General features: G+C 36.5%; 1 protein-coding gene across 23 annotated transcripts in view; it reads left to right on the forward strand.

Moving 5' to 3' along the window:
• Phf14 (PHD finger protein 14) overlaps positions 1-26,715 on the forward strand; it is a 183,226-nt gene that overhangs the window by 156,294 nt on the left and 217 nt on the right.

Raw genomic sequence — 26,715 nt, forward strand, 5'->3', positions numbered from 1 at the left:
CTGTTGGGGGGAGGGCGGCAAGGGGAGGAGGGTTGGGAGGGGAACACCCATAAGGAAGGGGAGGGGGGAGGGGGATGTTTGCCCGGAAACCAGGAAAGGGAATAACACTCGAAATGTATATAAGAAATACTCAAGTTAATAAAAATAAATAAATAAATAAATAAATAAAATAAAAAACAAAAAAAATGTGTTCTGCACAAAACTGTACAGGAAGCTATAGCCCGTAAGTGTTCTAGTATTTCCTTTGTCTTTATGGACAGGCTGTATGCTTGCGATGCTTCAAGAATTTATTGGATAAAAACCTGCACATGATTCATAAGCTGTGCTACATCTTCTGTTGTGTGTTAGAATTTAATAACTATATATAATCTTGACCCTAAAAGCTGCACTTTTGTCTATCTGTGAAGTAATTATCGACCTGTTATAATCTTCTTTAAATGCCCTGTTATCTGCAATTTGTTTTTAACTCTTGGATCTGAAAACAGTGCATCTGGCTCCTCAGTCACTGATGAGCTGTACTTGTACCTTCCAGTTGAGTGTAACACTTTAAATCCGCTACCCCAGTTTGAATACATATGCGATTTCACTATAGGTGGCCTAAATTGCATGAAAAAATTTCTTGGGAAATTCTTTTAAATTTAAGATGAACAATGCACCTTGAACTAGTTAGGGTCAAATTTGTTTAGAATCTGAATATTACATATCCAGATTGTCTTTTCATTGTCTGTACCTGTAGGTGCTTGTGTGTGCATGCAAGTTTATGCATATGAAGTGTATGTGCATGTGTAGAAGCCAGAGACAGCCTCAGATGTCCATTTCTGGCAATCCCTATATCTTTATTGCGGCAGTCTCTCATTTGGCTTGGAGATGGTCAAGCAAGCTCAGCTACTCAGCTGAACTCCCTGTCTTCACTCCCTAGCAAGGATTGCAAGGCCTGCAGGCTTTTAAATAATAGTTATTTAATATATTTTGTTAGATATGACTGGATTATGTGTTGGGGGAATGTGTTTTTTTATTTTTAGAATAAAAAAGGGACAGAAACTACTTAGTTTTATTGGTACTTATGTGGTTAAATAATTAGAAGAATATTAATGTAGTCTAAATGCTTAAATTTTTTACTGATAAGGAAAATTAGCTTAGAGATTCATCGTAACCACAGGCTTACACAGCTGGTTAAAGGCAGAGCGATGTCTAAGTTAGTGTTGCCCAGTGAGTGCTCTGGCTGCCCACATTTATTAGTTGAGTTTATCAAGATTTTCAGTAGTATGATACTGTAACTTGATAAATCCTGTGATTAATAGAGAGTCTGTGCTAAGTTATAGACATGTGGAACCATTTTGTGAAACTCATGCTACAGAAGGAAACATGACAACATCAGGTGGAGTAGCACAAAGCTAAGTAACTCCTGACAAAAACAGAAATATTTCTTACTTCCTATGTTCTATAGGGTAGATGCCCATCACTGTGATTTGTCACTGACAGGGAACTCACCTCTAAACTCACTTGGTGACCCTTCTACTTTCTCTTCATGGTTTTATTTTGTATTACTTAGTTCAGTTTCGTTATTGCTGTTTGTGGTTTTTAAAATAGGGTCTCATACAGCTAAGGAGGTCTCAAACTGGCCATGTAATCAAAGAGACTTTGAATTGCTGACCCTCCTGGCTGTGCCTCCCATGTGTTGAGATTACAGGTATGTAACACTGTGAGAGTGTAGTGTAACACATTATTTCGTCACCAGGTAGTCTCCTGGATATACTTGGATATGCCAGCTAGTCAGTATGTGTTCAGTCGGTACCCAGTTGTTGAGAAAACTATGTAAGGAAGCAAGTGAGGTCATCTCTTTGCTTTGGTGGTCATGTTAAAATGGAGACAGCAAGTGATGTCTACTTAGTCAAGCTCCTTTGCTCACTGTTTAGAGTCTAGAAAGGGTGAGGGCTACACTGAGTGGTATCTAGGTTCTGTGTGACTATACTAGTCCATAAGAAAAACAAATGAAATGTTTTTATCATTGAGATTTAGGCTGAAGTATATATTGATATAATTGTTTAATACTTAGGAAGGACTGAGAATGATGATCTCTGTGTTTTTATCCTCTTTCTTTTAATTTGAAGGCTATTTAAATTTATTTAAATACATTGACTTAACTGCCATTATTGGAAATGCTCTTCTTTTTTTTTATTGTAACTGAAACTTTGTTAAGGAGTAACAATTTTCTCTGTTGGCAATGTTAAATGTAACCTTAGCTTTCAATTCATTGCTGCAGTTATGTTTCCAGAGCCTGCTTTAGGAGATAAACCCATTGCAAATGAAGACAGCATTCGTTTTCCTTCTACCTCAGGCCACGCAGAATTGATTGGGGTAATAAAATGACAGCACCTTGTAATATACTGAAGGCTCTTTAATTCGAAAACCAGTTCCAGCCTGATTCCAAGCTTGTTTAAAGTTAATTTATAGCTTACATAATTTTCAGCTGGCTGACCAAGGTAAAGGATGATGTATGAAAATTGATAAAGAATTAACTTATGATACGTTCAGATGTATCTTGTTAAAGTCAGATGGTTTTAAAAACAGAAGGTGGGGAGAGGAGACAGGAATACAGAAATAGTAAGCAGGTCTTTTTTTCCATGTTCGTAGCACTAGTAACAGTAGTTTAATTTTTCATCATGTTGTGTCAAAACTAGATTACTCTTTTCTTTGTAAACTCAATTCTGTTTTGCATCTTTTGTATTTTAAAGAGCTGTATTTTTTCATGACATTAAGGACAATAATTTGATAAGGTTTGATACCGTTGCAGCTGTTATGACTTGCACAGTGCTGACTCTGTACGGTCAGGGAGTGGAGAGGCTGCTCAATAGGTTATCCGCCCGTGTTCTCAAGGTGAGAGTATCTTTCTACGTGCAGGCTGAAAGGATTTGTGAGCTCCTCACGTGTATGTGAACTGAGACATAGGTTTTAGCCTTTTTGATTCTGTAGGCTGTTTCATCTCTTTAGTATACTATTTTTAAGCATTTTAAGTGATAAACAATATATCCTCCCTAGTAAAGTGCTCTGTATTGTGATGAGGCCAGGTTTTCAGAATGGTTGTCAGAATTCGGAAGTAGGGACTAGATGCTGTAAGTAATTTGCATGGCTTTTATGCTGACCTTCATAGAAGACAGTGGAGTTGACGTGGTTATGTTGCTTTCTGTTTGTTTTGTTTTTGCCATTTTGCCATTTCCTGTCATTGTCACACCCTAAAAACTATAAACTGAATGTAGTGACTCATGCCTACACTTTAATAAGACTCAGAGGCTGAATTGAAGCAGGAAGATTACTGTGAGTTCCACCTCAGTGGGGGCTACAGTGTGACACCACATCAAAACCATGTCTAGCACTAAAATTTCAGAGGAAATTCATGAAGTGATGATGGGGGAAAAACTGTTACCCAACACCGACATAAATAACCTTGATCTTGGCCATTTCCTTAATATTGTCTCACTTAATAGTTCCTCAGTGTTAGGTGTTAAGCTGTTTTGTGTTCTGTACAGCGTGCGCAGTAGAATAATTAACAAGTAAATAATAGGTTCATTTTTTCTATCACTTGCTGTTTTTTTTAAATCAGGATTATAGTCCATGTATGTTAGGTCAGATAATTTCCACTGTGATAAATCAGTTTATAATACTTTAATGTTATGATAGTGTGAAAGGGTTATACATTTACTGCAAACCCTATCTAGAATTGTGAAATTTGATCTCTTCCTTAAGTGACAGGTTGTACAACAATATCTTGATGCTGGCCAGAGGCAGCAAGTAACAGGCAGCTGCCACTCAGCCATATCTACATGAACCACAGAGAGTCCCCAGGGAGCTGTGCTTCCGAACTTCCTAGTGTTCAGTAGAGTTGGTGTAATGATGTACTGGTATTTTACTTTGAAAATGAATTTATTAATCTCTTAGTCAGAGAGTCAGAGAGAGAGAGAGAGACACTACACACACACACACACACACACACACACACACACACACACACACCTTAACAAATACCAGGTAAGGTTTCAGATCACTTTGTAATTATTGAAAACTGTAGATTATATCAACCATTTGACACATACATACATTATGTCATTATGACCTTGTTGGAGTAGGCGTGTCACTTTGGCTGTGGGCTTTAAGACTCTTATCCTAGCTGCCTGGAAGTCAGAATTCTGCTAGCAGCCTTCAGATAAAGATGTAGAATTCTCAGCTCCCCTTGCACCATGCCTGCCTGGATGCTGCCATGTTCCTACCTTCATGACAATGGGGTTGTAAGCCAACCCCAGTTAAATGTTGTCCTTATAAGAGTTGCCTTAGTCATGGTGTCTGTTCACAGAAATAAAACTCTAAGACAGTGTTTTCCTTTCTTTTAAAGATACACTCACACACACCCATACATACATTCTCTCTCTCTCTCTCTCTCTCTCTCTCTCTCTCTCTCTCTCTCTCTCTCTCTCTCTCTCTCTCTCTGTAGCTGTCTTCAGACACACTAGAAGAGGGCATAAGATCTCACTACAGGTGTTTGTGAGCCACCATGTGGTTGCTGGGATTTGAACTTAGGGCCTCTGGAATAGCAGTCGGTGCTCTTAACCGCTGATCGAGCCATCTCTTTCACATATTTTTGGAGTATAATCTGTGACTGACCCTATCCACAGACATAACTCAACAGCCTTTTTCTAGCCAGCATTGAGTTGTAAAATTTCAAAAGCTGAGTCAGGCAGATTCCTTTTAAGCAACTTTGTCTCAAAGAAACAGTTTTTAAAAAGAAAGGGCTTAACCCTATTTTTCTTTTCATTCAAGCTTTCTAATAGTGTAAAAATATAGAAGTTGTATGAGCAAAGCAAATGTTTAACAAAATGAAATAGTACAGCAATATTTCATGACATAGATCACATACACATTGCTGTACTAATTATTTCATTGCTAAAACATTTCATTTTAGTCTCAGCCTAGTACCCAAGAAAAGTAATAGGTGAATACCGTTAAATCTAAATAGGGACAGCTTTAACGGAGCCAGAGGTGCCCTCAGGCTGGCCACCCTCTTCCCATGAAGCCATGCTGCTCTTTCAGAGAGCTGCCCTCAGGCTGGCCACCTTCTTCACATGAAGCCATGCTGCTCTTTCAGAGAGCTGGCTGATTCAGTGAGTAGTGGGCCACAGGTGTGACCCAGCCCACTGTGTCTGAGTTTTTTTTTTTAATTTTACCTATTCCTAACTGAATTTGAAATTCTGTGACTTAAGTAGACTTAGAACTCAAGCAACCCATCCAGACACAACTAAATGATTGCTATTTTCCCTTTGTATTTTATATCTCTAGGGAAAGATATTTCTAAAACAAAGTTTTCTTTTACTTAAAGCCAGAGTTTTAAAGTTTCATAAAAGTGAAGCCTCTAGAGATATTCTTTATTGTCTTCAGGGAGAACAATATACAGTATTAAATAATATCCAGGGATATATAGAGTAGTAAATGCATAAGAAAAAAGGTGTAGAAAACATTCCAAATATGTTCTTCCACTTTCACAGAAACTAACTGGTTTGAATAACCTAAAAATTTCTTCAGACATTGAAGTGAGGCTATTTTTTTCGAGTTACAGATTTAGTAAGTACAAAGAAATATTAAAGATTAAGATAATTTTGGCATTGTTATTAAAAATTATATTTTCATTTGAACTCTACCCTTTAGCATCCCTACATGTCAGTGTGTACTCGTGTCTCTCTTAGCCATTTGGAGGATAGTGTTTTAAGAGGGTTAATTCTTAAGCTGTATTAATGAAAAACCTTACCTCTAGGCCTGTGAAAGAACAAGATCAAGTGAGCACAGGTAAGGGAACTAATTGTCACACTCCGTACACCATATTGAAAAGTTGTATTGGATTTCAACAATGAATCAGTTTCATACTAATTCTAAAGTATTAGTCATTTAAAATGTTAAGTGACTGATCGTGTGCAAAGAATTTGTGTCTGTTTGAAGAAATGAGAATAAATGAGGAAACATAGGGAACGTGATGGGTAATATGATATCTAACCTGTAAGATACTACCTAAGGCAAATGATTTTAGAACAGGGGAGACACTGGGTAAGTTTTGCCATGGGGTAGGGATTACCTCAGTGTTTCTGTAGCGTGCCGATGCATACTGTGAGAAGGAAGCCACAAAACATGACTTGTCTGTACATGGACGTGTGGTATGTAGACACACTGAAGTGTACCGTTTTCATCCTTCCTGTGTTCAGTGTAGTCTGTCCTGTTCCATGTCTCCTTTAAACATACACGGATTTGCCAAGATGAGGACATTCTGGCTCTCTGAGGACAGTCCAGCCTGATTTATAGGTCTACATATGTTAATAGGTTTCTGGGTATATTAATATAGACAGGAAGAAATAATCATAACATAGGAAAAAAATTAAGATTTCCTTTGTTGTACACTTTCTGTTGATTTTTATTTTATTATTTGGGATATAGCAAAAGAAAAAAATTTTATTGGTTTGATAGAAAAAAATATACTAAATTTTTCTTTCTCTATATTATAGTGACTGTAGTTCACCAAAACCCGATTGCATATATGGTTTCCACAGGAAGTTTAATCAGCTAAACAGACTTTGTTCTTTGAAACTAGTTTTGGGTTACATCAGTGCAGTGAAGCAGATCTCTGCCTAATTATTAGTATTTACAGGTTTCAATTTTTAAACCTAGTTTGAGCTTGTTTGATTTTAGCCACTATAATCTTTAAATATTTATCTTCTGTAACATTATAGTTTGATACAGGGTTCTTTTTTTATTTCCACTAATTTCTTTTCCTTGCTCTGTTACCTAATAAAATTGAAAAATGTTCTTTCATGAAAGAAAAAATAAAAATTCAAACTTCCAGTATATTTTCTTCAAGTTAGCAGACTGTGAGAATTACTTATCTACTAAATGTTAAGGGGTTATAGTTTGAATATTTAAATAGCAAAAATGCCAAATATAAACTGAACATTTGAGCAAATAGCGTTGCTGGCTATTAATTTTCTGTTTGGGAGATTTTGTGTAGTACTACATCATAACTGGATTTTCTCCATGTATGATTTAGATGTTAATTTAATTATTAATAAGACTTAGGAAACAGAAATACATAATACCTCAAATACATAAAACTACAAGTGTTTAGGGATTTTTTTGGCAACTTTAGCCATCTTGGATTTCTAAGCCAGTAGTAATACTTAATGACCTTTTCTGTTCTTACAGTGGTATGCATAGTCATTATTCAATATGCTATAATGGATCATTTTTATCTGTGTCTTGCGTCTGCTCAGTTTATATAGAATAAATATTTATGCTTTCTCTGTTTTCAGGACTAGAAGATTCAGATAGAATAGGTTTGAAGTATCAGCTATAATTCATTGCTTGAAAAAAAAAAGACCTTATACTGATCCTGTGTCAAAAAGAAAACCATCTAAATCATTTCAGCTGCAGCTTATAACTGAGATAGCATCACCATTTCCTTGCCGAGAGAGTTTCTGCAAAGTAAGAAAGCACTGGATGGAATACTTATGTATAGTCCATTGTTCTCTACTTTAAGTTCTCAGAACAGAGTGTTACCTATGTTACCACAGGGGTAACATTACCTAATGACCTAATGCCTATTTGGATTTTACACTTGCTCCTATAAATTTCAGTGGATTGAAACTGCAAATCCCACATGTTGATTTGCCAGAATCAGAAAATGCTCAGCATTTTGAAAGTATTTTACTGATAGTAAGTATATAATTTTTGACTTAGTTGTGGGAGCACAGCCCTAATTTTACCCCAGATCTTACTTCAAGCACTTGGCACATTTTAATAGCAATCTTATAACAATGTATACAGGCAAACTTAATTTCACCAGTCATTTAAACAACTACTTTTCTAATCATTTAACTCTTACTTTTTGTTTGTACCTTAATGAAATACACAGAAATATAAGAAAAGTAACCTGTTTTTAGGTATTCTGAATATCATACAATCCTGTTTAATTAACACCAAATTGATAGATATCATATAACATTAAGCATGTTACTAGGTTTTTTAATCATTTTAGTTAAATACATTAGACAGCAGTTCATATTTTATACCTAGATCAATTTTTTTCTTTTCTTTTACTGAATATTTTCTTTATTTACATTTCAAATGTTTCCCCTCCGGAAACCACCTATCCCACCCCTTCTCCCCTGCTTCTATGAGGATGTTCCTCTACCCACCCACCAACTCCTTCCCACCTCCCCGCCCTGGCATCCCCCTATGCTGGGACATTGAGCCTTCACAAGACCAAAAGCTTCTCCTCCTATTGATGCCCAACAAGGCCATCTCTGCTACATATGGAGCTAGAGCCATGGGTATTCTCTTCACTAAATTTTCTCCTGTACCCATGTGTTTGAGGCTTTCTCTCACTTTCTCTTCTGTTAGTTTCAGTGTGTCTGGTTTTACATCCTTGATTCACTTGGACTTGAGCTATGTACAAGGAGATAAGAGTGGACTGATTTGCATTCTTGTATATACTGACCTCCAGTTGAACCAGCACCATTGTTGAAAATGCTGAACCCACACACCTATGGTCACTTGATCTTTGGCAAAGGAGCTAGAACTTAGGTCAATTTTTAAAACATCAACGAAACTCTTGAATAAGCTGAAACCATTTTCCTTTTAAACTTTTATTTTGTGTGTGTGTTTTGCCAGCTTGTGTATCTGTGCAGTACCTATGACAGAAACTGAAAACCCCTGTAACTGCAGTTACCGGTTACAGGTTGTCAACTGCCATGGGGTGCTGGGTTGTTGGAAAGCACTGACTGTCCTGGTAACCACTGGGCCATCTCTACGGTCCTGAATCTAAGTTTTTCATTAAAAACTTCCTAATTATATTGCTATATATGTTGTATCAGAACCTAAGCTTATGACAGTATAGTCTGTCTTATTCCAATTTATAGCATTTTTATAGTAAATTTTTATAGATTTCCTACAGTAGACTTTGACTATGTATTAGTGTTTTCCTTCTCTATATTCATTAAGCTCATGTGGTCATTTTTCACATAACTAGAATTTATATAAAGTCAAAATTATAAGATCTAGAAGTATGTTCTTATAGTAATTATAGTCAACATATGTTATTTAAATCAGTACCCTGGCCCTTTATCCTTTATTTCTTTTCTTCAAACTGAAACGTACAAGACCAATATAAAAGGTCTCATATATGTTGCTTAGGGTTGGAGACATAATTTTATGCTAAAAGAAAAGTTTGAGTACATAGAGAAGATAGAACATTCGTGGCCATTCAGGTAAATTAGAAGTGACTTTATTATCCTTTTGGTTTTTCATTGTGTTTCAGAGATGGCAGCTCTAGTTCCAATTATTATATTCCTGTTGTTGAAACTGAAAGCAAAGAACACGCTCCATAATACAAGCTCTGAGACCACACACACACACACACACACACACACACACACACACACACACGTCTTGATTACCTGTTGCTTCACTGTAACAGCTCTTGTTACTCTCCCTTAACTTCCTCTCATCAAACTCAGTATTTATCCCCTTGTCCAAAATCACAGTGACAGCAGTGAACATTCCTTCTAGCAAAGTTTTTAAGATTTCTGAAACCTGAGTAATCTTGATTTTCTTTCTTCCTGGCTAGCAGTTTCTTCTCAATGTTCATAACTGAAGTTTTGACCTTTGTTCAAGTTGTAGTTTGAGTCTTGGTTCTCAGACTCACTCCACTTCTGTTCACGTTTGACTCTGGATGATCTTAGTCTCAGTGTATGTTTGTGTTAGTGATTTCCAGTTTTCTGATTTTGTGTCTGACCTCTTCTGCCGTCGTCAAAATTATATCGACTATTTAACTGTTGGCTTAATATGTTGGATAGCTGAAGGTCAGCTCTAACTTAATAATGACAAAATAGAATTCTTGATCCTCCCCTACCTTTTATATTAAATTCCATCATTCTTGAGAGTTATAAAAATAGAAAAATTAGGTCAGACATGTTGGTGCATTCTTGGTCCAGCCCTCAGAAAAAAGTAGGTGGATCTCTATGTTCACCAGGGCTACAAAGTGAGACACTGTCTCAAAATGGGGGTTGAGGGAGGCTGGGAGATAGGACAGGAGAGAAAGGAAGGAAAATGAAGAAAGAGAGAAATCATTCCTAATTATTCCCATTTGTTTTTCTCTCTACTTGCCCAAAGCACGTGGATGTTTTTTCTGTCTTGTATGCAGTACTCCTTCTTACCAACATTCTGATTTGTTGCTAGAGCCTGTTTCCTTACATCTTTATTTTTTCTTTTTTTCTTTTTTTTTAATTGGACACTTTTTATTTACATTTCAAATGTTACTCTTTCCCAGTTTTCCTTCCATAAGCCCTCTATCCCATCCTCCTCCCCTTCTTCTATGAGGGTGTTCCCCCTGTCCAACCACCCCCACATCCTGCCTCCCCACCCTGACATATCCCTACACTAGGGGTTCAAGCCTTGGTAGGACCAAGGGCTTCTCTGCCCATTGGTGCCCAACACGGCCATCCTCTGCTACATATGCAGCTGGAGCCATGGGTTTGTCAATGCGTACTCTTTGGGGAGTGGTTTAGTCCCTGCGAGCTCTGGTTGGTTGGTATCATTGTTTGTAGGAGGAGACATGGAGACAAAGTTTGGAGCAGAGACTGAAGGAATGGCCATTCAGAGCCTGCCCCGCCTGGGGATCCAGCCCATATACATGCAGCCACCAAACCCAGACAATATTGATCCTTACATCTTTGTTTATAGCCTGTTTAATTTTTTTCCCATTCTTTCTTCAGACTACAGAGAGAATGTGTTTAAAGTCAAAATCAGCTCAGGAAGGTTAATTCTTCCTTCCTTCCTTCCTTCCTTCCTTCCTTCCTTCCTTCCTTCCTTTCTTTCTTTTTCTTGTTTTATTTTTTATTTATTCACTTTATATTCCCCTCTTCTACCCAGTTTCCTCCCTGCCTCTGCCTCCTGTGACTACTTTATTCCCCCTTCTGAGTGAGGTTCAAACATCCTCGCTTGGGCCTGCCTTCTTGTTCAGCTTCCTTGGGTCTGTGCAGTGTAACATGGTACCTGTATTTTATGGTTAATATCTACTTATAAGTGAGTACAACCATGCCTGTCCTTTTGAACGTGGGTTACCTCACTCAGGACGATATTTTCTAGTTCCATCCATATGCCTGAAAAATTCATGGTGTCTTTGGTTTTCATAGCTCAATAGAATTCCATTGTGGATGCACCACATTTTCTTTATCTATTCTTCAGTTGAGGGACATTTTGGTTGTTTCCAGTTTCTGGCTATCGTGAGTAAAAATGCTATGAATATACTTGAGCAAATGTCTTCCTCAACCGTACATCTGACAGAGGGCTAATATCCAAAATTTATAAAACAACTCAAGAAGTTAGATACCATTAACTGAAATAACGCGATTTTAAGAAATGGGGTACAGAACTGAACAGAATTCTCAATAGAGAAATCTCAATGGCAGGGGAGTACTTAAAGAAATGTTGAAAGCCCCTAGTCTTAATAAAATTAAGATTCCATCTTAACACTGGACAGATTGGCTAAGATCAAAAACTCAAGAGATAGCACATGCTGGTGAGGATGAGGAGCACGGAGAACGCTCCTTCATGGCCGGTAGGAGTACAAACTTGGGCAGGCACTTTGGAAATCAATTTGGTGGTTTTTCAGAAAACTGGGAATAGTTCAACCTCGGGACCCAGCTATACCACTTCTGTGCATGTACCCAAAAGATCCTTCAGCCACAAAGACACTTGTTCAACTGTGTCTATGAAAGCTGAAATTCTTAACCACTCCATAGCTTCTCAGACAAGCCCAAGTAGCATAGTGGCTCGTTCAGCTAGCTTAACATTTCGTTCTTTCTGATGCTCATGCATACTGAGCATACTGGGGCATTGGCTCTCTAGCCTCTCTTCCCTGTTCCTACATTGCCCCTTCTCATGATCAGCTCCTCCGTGTCATTCAGGCCTCCTCTGTCATGGAAGGCTTTCCTGACTAACAACCTAAGATAAGTATGTAACCAGTTTCTTTCATTTCATTTTCTCTCCCAACTATATCAAAATATTATAAAATGATCTTTTTATTTATATGGTCTGACAGTTTTCCCCCATTGGAATTGAAAAATATGTTGTTGTGCACTACTCTTTTTCCCTATCATTTAAGCAGGCCTGGTGAGTGATAAATGCATTTTGTTGCTTAATAAACAAATATGAAGCAATTACGTAAGTTCCATAATTCTGAATTATTTGTATAAAAGAAATAAGATTGTTTAAAATAGGAAGTAGAAATCATTTTCACTCTGGTTATAGAACAGAGATCACTTATCTTCTACCTTGTGCATCTGAGTTCTTATTTCCATTAAAAATTTTGGAATTTTTTAACTGTGTGATGATAGACTACATGATTGTGAGTATTTGCTATCTTCCAAACATTTTCTGGTTTTTTTTTCAACAATAGAATGCACATGTACTTTTTTTAATAGTTAGATTAACCCCAAAGTCGTTCTTTGATGTTCAGTTTTTCCTCTTTGTTTTTGGTCTTATATTACAGCTAAAGAAATTGAATCTGGGATTCCCCTTGCTCTTTCTGAGGTCATACCAACACTTAGGTACTAAAGCAGGATTCACATAGGGTTATCTGACTCCAGAGCCCATGCCTGCAGATACTCAGTATAATAGCATTTGAGCTGTAGACACAGGCATGCACAAACTCCTTTGTATGTGCTATTTGTCATCCTAAGCTTTGAAATGGTATCATTTCTGTGTTAATGTAACCGGGCATACAGTTCGAGACTGTAATTCAGGACCCATGAGCTCTGATTCAAGCTCTGCTATTAATTAGCTACAGGGCCTTGGGGAAATCAGCTGTATCTTGTGGGACTGGCTTGCTTTTTTTCTGGAGTTAACAGAATGGACCATATGGTCATTACATGAGATACCATCTAGTTTTTTAAGTCAGTAAACTCCCATTAGGAAAGTGTTATCTTGAAGAGACATCTGTGGAATGTCTGTTGTAGTCTATCTTCTCTGACTTTGGATTTGTCATGTGTCTAGTGCTTTTGTTAGATAACAGTTTGCTTTTCTTCATAATGCACAGAGGAAGGTGCTATTCCCTCTCTAATCAGGTCATAAAATTCAGCAAAATACTTAACAAAATGCTAATATAAAGTATAAAAGATTTTGAATGTAATTTTATCCACTATTGATTTTCCTTATATTACTAATTTAAGGTCTTTAATAAATTACATTATTTTTGTAATCAGAAATACAAACGAATCTTGACTGTTCTATATATACAAATATGGGTGGATTTTGCTAATAATTATAACATCTTATTCCTTATTTGTCTTCAAAATAAGATTAAGTAACAGCTCTCCATTTATTGCCACCTTGAATTTAGCTGTAAGCTTTTATGTTGAAAACAAGCATATTGTCAGCAATCTATACAGCCTTGGCGAAATCAGCCTCTTATTAAATATTTATTGTGATGTTGTGTGTATGAGACATATATCAAAAACTATTTATGAAGTTGACTTATATCCGAATCCTACCAGTGATCAGGCTGCCTAAACTGAAAGGAGACAAATTGGACCAGAGATTAAAATGATTGCACTTGCTTAGTTGTATTTCTGCTTGAATTTTTAAAAAATACTTTATGCTAACAAGACAGGTCAAGCAATAGTCAAGCAATAGTGAAAGTTTAAAATGTACAGACATTCAAATACATATTTTTCTATTTTGAAAGGCAAATAGAGCAGAGAAGTCAAACAATTCTCTGTATATATTACCTGTCTCTCATACATAAATACATAAATATATAAATATTTCACAACTTCCTACATGAATACATAATTATATATAAATACATGTGTGTATGATATATAAATACATAAATATATTTCACAATCTTATCTATTTCTTACTTATAGCATTGCATCAAAACTGTACATTAGTTTGGTTGTATATTGCATCTTTTTTTTTTTTTTAAGACTCTTAAGTGTGAACTTTTACCTTTCCCAAAATCCTGCATGGACCTACTTCTGTAGACTTAGGAGTCTTCTTAAAGTAATACCTCTGCTTCCGTCCTTAGAAAACAACCTTTTGTTTGTTGCTGTTGAGAACTCCATAGCCCTACTCATCCTTATATGAGCTTATTTTAGGCCTAGGAGCAGTGTTCCCAAGATAATAACAGAATGTCATTTTACTCAGAGCTGGTCCTTGCACCATTTTCCAGGGTATCCTCAGCTTCTCCTATTGTATGTTCTCTCGAGATTTAAGAGCTGTGCCACAGCAAATCCTAACTGTTGCCAAAAACTGTAGACCTCCCTTTGTTCTCAATATTACTTTTTTTGCTTTCAGTCACCCAGTGTCTAAAAATATAAAATGGAAAGTTCCAGAAATAAATAATCCCTCAGTTTTCTGCTTCATACTGTTCTGAATAATAAATGCAGATTTACTAGCCTACTCTTTCCTTCCTAGAATGTGAATGATTTCTTTGTCCACTGTATCCATGCTATGTAGATCGCCCATTCATTAGCATCCCTCATAGTTAGCAGATCTATGGTCCCGATGGCATGGGAGCTTGTGTTCAAGTGTTACGTAGCTTTTCAATTATAGCCTTATACAATACAAACTGCTTGAAAGATAGTCTGTGTTATTACTTCCGTTTACTCATCACACAGACATTGAACTGTTTCACGTCACCATGAGGAAATGAGGGGAATCAGGAACAGTCTTAAGAGAAATAAAAAGGCCACATTCACCTAACTTCCATTTTAGTATGTTGTCACAATGTTTCGTTTGTTATTGTTATTCTTAGTGTGCCATTGAGTATGTCTTAAACTATTCATGGGAGGAGATAACATAGTACACATAAGGCCCAGTCCTGTGTGTCATATCACTATATTAGAATATATTGCTGCTAAAAAGGAAGACCACTATTGTTGGAAAAACTACAAAGATGATTAAGATGTTTATCAAAGTTTTCATAAGAAATATTCAGAAAGCGTAGTTGTCAAGGGTTTAGCTATAAACCTTAAGGTCCTTATCTCTTTCAGGGTAAACCTTGGCTGTGGCACTCCTTTTCTCTTCAGACTGTATTTTTTACTTCTCTTTGCCCCAGTTGCTCTTTTTCAGTATAGACCTGCATAAGAGTGATAATTAATAACCATGTGACAGAATCAATGTCAATCTGTCTTGAAATCTTTCTGCCAAAGAAATTAGTCCACTACCTTTAAACTTAGCCTCAAGCAAGATTTTAGAACAAGATCCGAGAGCAGCTACCTTTTGACCAAAATATCACTAGAATGGTCCCCAAGGTAGTGGCTAAGATTGTAATCTCTAAACCCACTTGAGATGGGCCTCTGCAGTTTCCATAGCTCTCAGCACCACTGTCTTCATCCAAACTCCTACTAGAATGAATCACTAACCTCTATTTACGGTATGGCAAAACCCATGACCAAGGCAACTTAGTAAGGGCTTATTTGGGAAATATGGTTCCAGAGGTATGAGTTCCTCATCATCATGTCTGGGAAGCATAAGAACAGGCAGGCATGGTGACTAGAGAACCAGCTGAGAGCCCAAGGCCACATGTCCCAAATAACCAACTGGGGACCAAGTATTCACATGCCTGGATGTAGAGAAAATCCATTAAATTACTACAGAATACTTCCCCTAGGATTTTCTCCTGAAAGTTACATGGTCCTATATTTTTCTGGTATTTTACAGAGCATAATTTTAGTAACTTAGTACTTTGAATAATCCACTGTTTGAACAGACTATAAGCCTCTGGTGGTAGGGGCTCTATAGGAGTGGCCTTTTTCTTAAAGTGCAATGCAGTACTATCGTGTAGTTACTGGATTTGATCAAGGATAGCTGGATGCTTAGCTTACATGTCTTTCTTTTTAAATGGAATATTTGAAATTTTCATCACATGGAATAATATTGTCATAGTCTTATATTCTAGATTGTAAAACATTGAGAAGTACATTATATCAGTAGAATCATTAGCTGCTTAAAGAGACTTGGTTAAATGATGCATTGCCATGTAAGCTTTATAAGTGATTTGAATCTTGCCAACTGTCCTACATTTGGGAATCATTTAAATACATACCAGTAGATGAATTCATTACAGTAATAACTGAAAGCAAATGGTTTTAAATTTAATTTTTACTCAATAGCAAAGATCATCTGTAAATTCAGAAAATAATGCATACAGTATATGTTGGTTCCTGATAATAAAGTGCCACTATAGAAGATTTTTCTTTACGTATGATTTTTACATAGTACTTACATTTTTTGAAGCAAACAAAATATTCTCTTTTTATTCTATAAAAAGTATGCTATAGGAGATATGTTACTTAGAAATCTAATGAGCTTTTAATTTCTAATAAAACAATGAAGATTAATGGGCTCACTCTGGGGGAAATAGCACTCAAGTCGAAATAAGTCTATTTGAGAGCGTTTAGGCAGATCATTTAAATGGTTTTTATAATTTGGATTCTAATAAGTTTATTTCTAAAGGTTTAACCCTTGATGGGTATTAAGTCTTAATAAAAGAGCGGTTGATGTTAAATTGAGAAATGACTCTTGAAGATGCAAGAAACCTAACTTTGGAGAGAGGAAAGTGTCTGATGCCATAGCCCAACTTAGTACAATACTAATCATTAAAAAGCAGACCTTTCCTACATGATGACATAGGATCAAAATATGTTCCAGATTCTTCCAATATAAGAACCATGTTTAATCAACAGAAGCTTATCTATGGGTCAACAGGAACAAAACAGAAGATGGTTCTTTAGAAGTAGGTTCCCGACATTTTCAAATAATGCAGAGCTTCTTACTGTGTTTAAATGACAGTGTCTCGTTTCCACTGAATAGTAGACATTTTGAAATACCCGAGTCAAGATACAAAAGTAAAATGTCATTATTAATGAGAATCTCTGCCAGCCAAAGAAAATATAGTTGAAAATAAAAACTGATTGTATTTACAAATCATTACAGTATTTACAGTTATATTTCTCACAATACATTTAAATCATGTTGTAATGGTTCTTAAACTATAAGAACTAAAAAGTACATGATATGAGTTTCATTGGTGAAATATTTCTCAATAACTTTAACTTTTCTGGCACGTAGTAAATACCAATTTATAGTGTAGAGTCTATAATGAGCTATCAATAATGTGGAGACACCTAAGCTCTGGTATTTATAACCAAATACTTCTGCATTGTCTTTGAGGCAGACTTAAGAGTTTTGTGAAGACATTTTAAGTACAGAGGTTATTATAAAGAGAGGGGGTCAAGGAAAAAGTAGGACGCACCCATGTGGGCATGGGTGTCAAGAGGGAATGCGCCTGAGTCTTATTTGGGCTGTAATTACTTTGTACTTAAGAACAAAGTATCTTTACTTCGAAGTGTTTGCTGTTCATTTGCCTTTAGTGTTTGTGTCAAGGTGACTTTAGATTAGAAAGGAGTTGTACAAGGGGTATAGAAAGTTTTTATGCTCCTTCCCAGTGCCTTTTCCTATTAACATCTTACAGAGGAGATACCAGTCATAAAGCAGAAAGAAACCTTAGACGGTTCTCTGAAGTAAATGTTGGCATTTACTAGATGTTGCCAGTGCTGCCCCTTGTGTGTGCTCTGGACAAGTCAAGGCTCACTTTGTTTCATCAGTTGGGTGTTGTTAATTTTGTTCTGTTGGTAATGATTGGCACTTGGTTATTTTTTACAGTGTCTTTCCAATGCAGCTTTTTGTTCCTTTGTTTTTTGTTTTTCAAGACAGGATTTCTCTGTGTAGCTCTGGAACTTACCCTGAATACCAGGCTGGCCTTGAACTCACAGATACCCACTTGCTTCTTCTGTTTCCCAAGTGCTGAGATTAAAGATATGCTCCACCACCTCCTAGCTTCCATTTGCATTTTTTCTAGCATGTTCTCATGATTAGGCAAGTTGTGCGTTAATCAGAAGTCTCTGGCCTGTGTTACCATCACTCTCAGGATGTGACATTGGAAGATGTCAGCATGGATTTCTGATGATGCTAACATGATACATCAGTTGGCATGGGGCTTATGAGGTGTTTTCCCTTTGAAGTTATCATTGTTCTTTTTTAAAAAGGAGTTTCAAATCCTTTATATTTGGAAGACAGCCCAAAGAGCTGTTTTATTTTAAGTCCCTAGACAGTTTAAGTCTAGTAAGTTGATGTTACACTCTTGTCATGGGCAACCTTAGGAACATTTTAGATTTAATGACTTGTAACCAAGGAGAAATGCAAGAAGTAAAAGAGGTTCCCCATACACATCAGAGTTGTAATTCAGTTATCTTAAAACTCTTGTAGTCTGATGTAGTTTTGCAGTGAGTAAATTAAAACTTTAATAAAGGCACTGTATACTGAAGGAATTCTGGAATTGAGATTAATTAGAAATTTTAAAATTGAAAAAAATAGCTGTTGAGTATTTAATGACTTGCTAGGTTGCTCCGTAACATCAGAATTATCACAAAATATTCACAGTTGTCTGGCTTCCATAGATAACAGTATAAAAGGAATTTAAAATACAGAAGTGGATTAGCTCTAAGCATACATTCACCTGAGCAATGCTACTAAATGGACTAATCGTCTCTCTGTGTTTCTGTCTGTCTGTCTACAGCTTCTCTCTCTTCTCTTTCTCTCTCTGTAGGGCATGTGACTAATAATTATAGTAACTTTGTAGAAGACAGCAAGAATTTGAGTTGGAGTTAGGGAGAACATGGGAATATTTGGAGGGGTGAGAGGAACAGGTGAAAATAACACTCACATATGAATTTCTAAAAAATTAAAGTGCTATAAATCCATACTATTGAAGTTGCGGTGGTTTTATATCTTTGGGCGGATGTAACGTAGCATTTATAAAGAATCTGCTGTAACTTGATCATCCTCACTTATACCACTTTCTTTTGTCCTCACCTATGCCCTACTTCTCTCTTCTAGCTGACTTGTTACTAAAATAAAGGATATACTTTTGTGAGGTTGAGTGAAAAAAGAGATTGCTTTTACTGTCTTTTCTTTGAATAAATGAAAAGCAGAAGTAAAATGCTGCCATCTGTTTCTGAGATGCTTAGGGGTGGAACCCATGGGATCCTGCTTACTACACAAGAGCTCTGCCTCGTCTGTCTGCTGAATGATATCATGAGCCTCCATTCACTTAATGATAGGGATAGTTGAGCTGATTTTTACTAAAAATCCAGTGTTACTTTAGTTTTATTCTATATTCCTAGGATTTTTAATTAAGTATGCAACGCTGTCATAAGAAAAACCCATATACTTTTACAGTAAATTTAATTAAGCATTTCTTGTAAGTTCACTTCAGTGTCTAGGATGGCCCACTAAAGTTGAAATTCAGTTGTAAAATGGTAGATTAATTGCCTTTTGTATGGAGTGAAATAAGAATCTCAAATATGCAAAGTCAGGAAATGTAATTAGAATCCTCAATTGCTTATTCAGTGCATTGGAAAACTGAATATAGAAGTACAGAAAAGGGGCCAGAGGTTGTTAAATGTAGCACATTACACACGTTTTACACTTTACTTAATGACCCAAGTGTTTATGACTATGAAGTAAATGCACCATTCAAAGAATTACAGTGGAATTGTGAAGCATTAAAAACTCCAATTAATTTTAGTCTGAAGCATGCAGTGTGCTCATTTTGCCTGAAACGTTTTCATTATCATCAGTATTTTTCCAGTTATTAGGATAAATTTTTCCTCATTGTGCAGCATTAGCATGTTGTCTGTAGTAAAGCCTACTCTTAAATACTGTTGAGAGTTAAAACTTATGTGTGCCCCATATCAAACATAATAATAATCATAATAATAATAATTGAAATTAATAAATGAAAATGGTGTTTGGGTGCAGTTTGAAGCAGTTTGGGTGTATTACTTTTCTGCACTTCTTCTATGACTGCACAACTTTTAAAAATATGTTTTTAATTAAATAGCATTGCACTACTTTCTCCCTTTCTATCCTCCAGCCCCTCTGAGCTCTCCTCCCATGTCCCCCTACTCTCAATAGCCTTGTTTTCTTTTAATTATTCTTGTTACACACACACACACACACACACACATTTACATATGTAAATATACGTGAATATAACTTGCTGAATATGTTTTTGCTTGTGGGCATATTTCAAGCCTTACCACTCTATATTGAGCAACCAGAAAGAAGTCTCATTTCTGAGAGGCTAATTCTCCTCCTTCCACCTGACTGCAAACTTTTACAATAGTGACTTAAAAAGATACTCCACTTACTGCTTTAAATAATATTATTAAAACATCTACATATTTGTGATTACAAATTTAAATCCTATTTCAATAACTAATCCTTATCTTATTAGTCAAAAACTATTATGTTTAAAAATTTAAAGAAAATAGAAATATTTCCAGTTACGGGCTATCTGAACCCCAGTTCGTGTAACCACAGGAACATCAAGCACCATCTCTGAGGATAGCACGGTCAAGAAAGTAAGAGCAACGTGCTTCCCTCTATGTAAACAGAGATCCTCATTTTTTTCTCACTTATTTATACAAATAGTTTGTACAGTCAAACTATAAAAGGACTCAATAAAAGACATGTTTTCTAGTTAATAACATAGCCTATGCTCACCGTGGAAATGTAAGAAAATTCAGAATCCCACAGACAATAAAATAAAACAATATTATCACTTAGCCATGGAGGCCCTTAGTGAAGGAATTTTATATAAAGCCATAGGAAGGAAATGTTTCTTTAACTACAGAGTTATTGGTGTCTTCATTGTTTGTTTTGTTTAGTTTTATATTTTCCCATATGCTTTATGTATTTTATTTTTATTTTAAAAACCAATTAAATATTATAATTTGGAGCAAGTGGCCATCTATTTAATATTTAAGTGGTTTTATTTTGAAACAGTTTAAGCTTCAGATAACACAATAGATAATTCCTAGCTCCCTCTCTCCACTTGACTGTACTGTTTCCATCTTGTATAACCATTATATAATTACCAGAACTAGAAAGTGTCACCAGATGACTTTATTGATACACCTGTGTGTATTACCAGAGTCTTCAGTTTTCCCAATAGTTTTATGGTACACTGTCCCACGCTACATTTACCGATCAAGCTTCCTGAGCCTTCACCAATTTGTGACAGTTCCAACTTTTGTCTTCCCTGACCTTGGCATTTTTGCGGACTACCTTTGAGTTCTTTTATAGAATACCATGATTAGCTCAAGGAAAGATTACAGCCTAGAGGCCACGTACCCTTCTCACTGCATCCATTCGTGTAGTGATGCTAAGTGTTACAGGTAATGTTGCTCTTGAACATGTGGCTGATGTGGTATTTACTGGGTTTTTTTGCTTCAAACTTACCTTTGTAAAGAACAAAAGGAATCTGTGTGCCTTTTTATGAGCTTAACTTTAAAAGAAATCTTTTAAAACATGGCAGTTTATAAGATATGCCTAATGTCTTTTTTAAATAATTTTTCCTGGATATTTTACATATTTACATTTCAAATGTTATCTCCTTTCTCCCCCTCCTCTCCCATACCTATTCTCCCTTCCTCTGCTTCTATGAGGATGTTCCTATTCCCATCCACCCACTTCAACCTCAACACCCGGGCATTACCCTACATTGAGTAAACAAGCCTTCACAGGAACAAGGGCTTTTCCTCCCATTGATGCTGGATAATGCCATCCTCTGCCACATATGTGGCTGGAGTCATGGTCCCTCTCTGTGTACTCATTGGTTGTTGGCTTAGTCTATGGGAGCTCTGGTGGGGTTTGATTGGTTGATATTGTTTTTCTTCTTATGGTGTTGTAAAACCCTTCAGGTCCTTCAATCTTTCCTCTAAATCCTCCATTGGGGTCCCCTTGTTCAGTCCAATGGTTAGCTGCAAGCATCCTCATCTGTATCAGTAGGACTCTGGCAAAGCCTCTCAGGAGACACCCATATCTGGCTCTTGTCAGCAAGCACTTCTTGGCATCAGCAGTAGTAACTGGATTTGGTGGCAGCATATGGGATGGATCCCCAGGTGGACAGTCTATGGATGGCCTTTTCTTCAGTCCCTGCTCTACTCTTTGTGCCTGTATTTCCCCCCATGAGTATTTTGTTCTCTCTTCTAAGAAGGACTGAAGCATCCACATTTTGGTCTTCCTTCTTCTTGGACTTCATATGATTTGTGAATTTTTCCTTAGGTATTCCAAGGTTTTTGACTAATTTCCACTTATCAGGGAGTGCATGCCATTGTGTTCTTTTGTGTTTGAGTTACCTCACTCAGGATGATATTTTCTAGTTCCATTCATTTGCCTAAGAATTTCATGAAGTCATTGTTTTTAATAGCTAAGTAGTACTCCATTGTGTAAATGTACCATATTTTCTGTATCCATTCCTCTGCTGAAGGACATCTGGATTCTTTCCAGCTTCTGCCTATTGTAAATAAGGCTGCTATGAACACAGTATAGCACATGCCCTTGATATATGTTGGAGCATCTTTTGGGTGTATGCCCAGGAGTGATACAGCTAGGTCCTCAGCTAGCACTTGTGTCCAATTTTCTGAGGAACTGCCAGACTGTTTCCCAGAGTAGAAGTACTAGCTTACAATCCCACCAACATTAGAGGAGTGTTCCTATTTTTTCCACATCCTCACCAGCATCTGCTGTCACCTGAGTTTTTGATCTTAGCTATTCTCACTAGTGTGAGGTGGAATCTCAGAGTTGTTGTGACTTCCCTGATGACTAAGGATGTTGAACATTTCTTTAGGTGCTTCTTAGGCATTCGCAATTCCTCAATTGAGAATTACCTGTTTACCTGTGTACCCCATATTTAATAGGATTATTTGATTCTCTAGAGTCTAACTTCTTGAGTTCTTTGTATATATTAGATATTAGCCCTCTATGGGATATAGGATTAGTAAAAATCTTTTCCCAATCTGTTGGTTGCCTTTTTGTCCTACTGACAGTGTCTTTTGCCTTACAGAAGCTTTGTAGTTTTATGAGGTCCCATTTGTCAGTTCTTTATCATAGCCCGATGTCTTTATTTGCACACTGTATCAAGTCCACAAACTACTTGGGCAGTGAAATGTTCAAATTTTAAAATAATTTCCCATTGCATGGAGTTTGTTTCTGCTTAAACGAAAAGAAAGCAGATAGGTTTATCAAGTATTTGAGCTATTATCAAAAAAAAAAAAAGCATTAGACAGTAAGGGGAAATAGAAGGAATCTTTGTCCCAAATTAGTGGCACAACCTACTTTTCATTTAAAGGAAATCTTACAACTTCTATGCAGTAGTAAGGAATTCCATTTGACAAGACAAGTGTTTGTTCTTATTTCTCTTTCCCAATAACTCTTCATTTTCTGCCACCTAGAGCATTAGACCATTATTGCATGTCCCTTGTGAGCCTAGAAATAACAACTCTACTCTTTGTCATACTGTCAATGTAAAAGAAATAAGATAAGGAGGCTCCTGATCCACATTTAGTCATTAGGTGTTATAGGTGTTACTGTCACATGACTGCATACCACATCTGATTAAAAGAAGTACGAGGTCACTTGGAATCAATATGTTCTCTGAGGTTTGAATAACAAGCTTAAGCATTAAGAGCACGCATGCATGCATTTCAGTACCCCAAAGGTTCTGTTTTCTTGACGGTTTCTTCAGGGATCCTTCATGAAACAAATGTCAAACTTGTCAGGACTGTCACTAAGAAAACGACCCATGTAGCAGGGGTCTTCTTTCACTGGGAAACAAACAGATGTCTTAGCTCAGCAAAGTGAAAACCCTTGCATCCGAGGCATTGCCTGACTTGCACTTGCTATCTGGTAGGAAAGAAATTGTGTGCCAAAGCCTGGTTTCCTTGCAGCTTTACAAGCACTCATTTGTTAATGATGCTCAAACTGTCTTCTGAAGGAGTTGGTTAACCCTGAACTGTATGTAAAGTTCTGATAAAATTGGCCTGCAGTGTTACATACACACTTGCAAAAGACAGTCCATAAGAGCTTTATGGGATGAAGCTGGAATGATTTTTTTAAAGGTAAAATCTATTACATTTATTTTTATACTATCATGCTATAGCAATTTCAGTATTATAGCCCAGCAATCAGATTAGATATTCTTTTACTCTTCTCTGTGATCTTTTGCTGTGTCTAAGTCACAGCTGCAGTCATATAAGATAATAGATAGGCTTTGATGGTTGTATAAGTGATTTAAGATGTAAAAAAGGCAAATTTTTAAGAACAAATCTTCGCAATGAAAATAAAGGCCAAGGCAGTATGTATTTGCCTAAGAGGAGGTAGAGCTACAAGAGACATGACTTATAAGCATGCTTCCTGATTAGGAAGTCAGCCAGAGAGACTGCTGTCATATTGATGGATGAACGTCCATGTAATTTCTGTTACATGTTACATACACTAAACCATTTGTAACTTAATGGAAATTGCAAACTTACATTTTACTCAGCATTCTCCTATAGTTTCGGCTTATTAAATACAAAAAGCAAAATATATAGACACTTCCTAGACCTTAGGCATCCCAGGCTTATTACCACATCGATACATAAATCTGTGTGTGTGTGTGTGTGTGTGTGTGTGTGTGTGTTCACACCCGTGTGTGACTATTGCCCACAAAGACCAAATGACAGCAATAGCTGGATCCCCCAAAACTGGAGTTACAGGTGTTTGTGAGCCTCCGTGAGGATGGTGGAGAATGGATCCTAGTCCATGGAAGAACTGCTAGTGCTAACCACTGACGGTTTCTACAGCCCCTTTACATTCGTATTTGAGTTAAAGTAGTATTACGATTGCTAGATAAAATTAGATAGTTTATTAACAAAGTCATATTAGTCTGCACACTTAGTAGACTGTGCAGATGATAAAGGCTTTGCTTGTTTGCCACGACTCAAAGGATATGAACTTTAAATGGCTCTATTGGGGCTGGAGACATGACTCTGTGGTTGAGTGCACTTGTTGCTCTTACAGAGGAACCCAGTTCTGTTAGCACCTACATAGTAGTTGAGAACCTTCTATAGTTCCAGTTTCAGGAAAATTCACACCTTCTTCTGTATTCCACAGGCACAGAAATGGATGTGGTACACGTATGTAATTGCAGACAAACCCTCATACACCTAAAAGTAAAATAAGTCGATCTAAAATAGATGGCTGTTTAGGCACATACTGCTTCCCACATTTTGACTTTCCTTCTTTGTCAGTGTTGTTACTATAAATCAGGGTTGCTGGAAGCATGTCTGCTGAATAAGGATGACACTATGCCTTTTCAAAGGGTGTAGTAATTTACATTTCATAGAATTTAGAAAACATTGAGTAGACTCCAATTGTATGCTGACTGTACCATTTAGACAGTAGGAATATATAAAGAAGGCCTCATTTGAAAAGCATCTTGACAAATCTGGTGCTACCTAACAAAATGTGCTGTCTTAGTTACATTTCTATTGCTGTGATAAAGCACCATGATCAAGGCCACTCACAATGTCAAGTATTTAATTGGACTCCTGGTTTCTGAACATTCGAATATGTGATTAGCAGAACAAAGGCATGGTAGCAGGAAGAACTGAGAATTAATATCTTGATCCATAAGGGTTTTGTTGTTCTTGTCTGTCTGTTTTTCTCTTATATATTTGGTTGTGAGCCTAGCCTTTAACGGCTGAGCCATCTCTCCAGCCCCTGTTTGTTTTTCTCATGGAAGGCAGTTACACAGACCTGATTTGCATCGACACTAAGCAAAACTCAACAGTTATTTATTTAACCTTGGTTTTATAAAATATACAGGTACCGAATGATATTTTTGGAGATAACTAGTACTAACTTTATATAAAGATACTTGAGAATTTCTGCCTACGCTTTAATTAACTCAGTAATGTTTTAGGATGTGCCTATTTCAGTTAAATAGAAAATGAAAAATCATATTGATAAAATCATATTGATAAATCAGAAATAACAGGAAAGCAAGACTGCTTGGTACTTGGATATTGTTGAATATGTGAAATAAGATAGCTTACTGAGTATAAGATGAAATATTTTTTCAGATGCTTATTATTTATGCTTTGAAGGTCAGCATTTAATATTAAGCACAAGGTACATTTCATTCCTCTGGTAGCAGACATTATGATGTCACTTCATTATCCACCATGTGCCTTGGGAAACTGATGTGAATTATGAGGCCACCGTTTAGAATCGAAACTAGAAGATTGTAAGCGTTCTACAGCATGACATGCCCATGTTTCCTATTTTAGAACTGACTGATCTTCAGATAACGTATGGTGGTACAAGTAATTGAAAAATTGACAGACCTGTCAAGAAAGTATGCTAGATGAGACCAAAATGCTATGCTGGTGCACATAAAGTGTCTTACAAGTTAAATTTATTGTTTTTTATCAAAGAGCAAAGTAAAGGCTATCTGGTTCCCCTAATACAGAGAGCACTGTTCAGTATCAGGTGTTCAGAAAGTAATTCTGAAGCCTTGAAAAGTTGGTTGGTTTTAATCAACCTTTAGAAGAAAGTACCATGTAGTAATTAAATAGTATAAATGTTATAATTACAGATATAGAATCGCTTCCTTAACATTTCTGGAGTCGCAATAGTATGTTGTTTTGCTGGTAAGAGACTGTTATAAATGTGTTGTCAAACTAAAACCTCTGAAATTTAGGATTTAACGTTTGCTAAAATTTATTT

This window comes from Rattus norvegicus, chromosome 4 (assembly GCF_021556685.1).
Source record: "Rattus norvegicus strain SHRSP/BbbUtx chromosome 4, alternate assembly SHRSP_T2T, whole genome shotgun sequence".
In the NCBI taxonomy this organism is placed as follows: domain Eukaryota; kingdom Metazoa; phylum Chordata; class Mammalia; order Rodentia; family Muridae; genus Rattus; species Rattus norvegicus.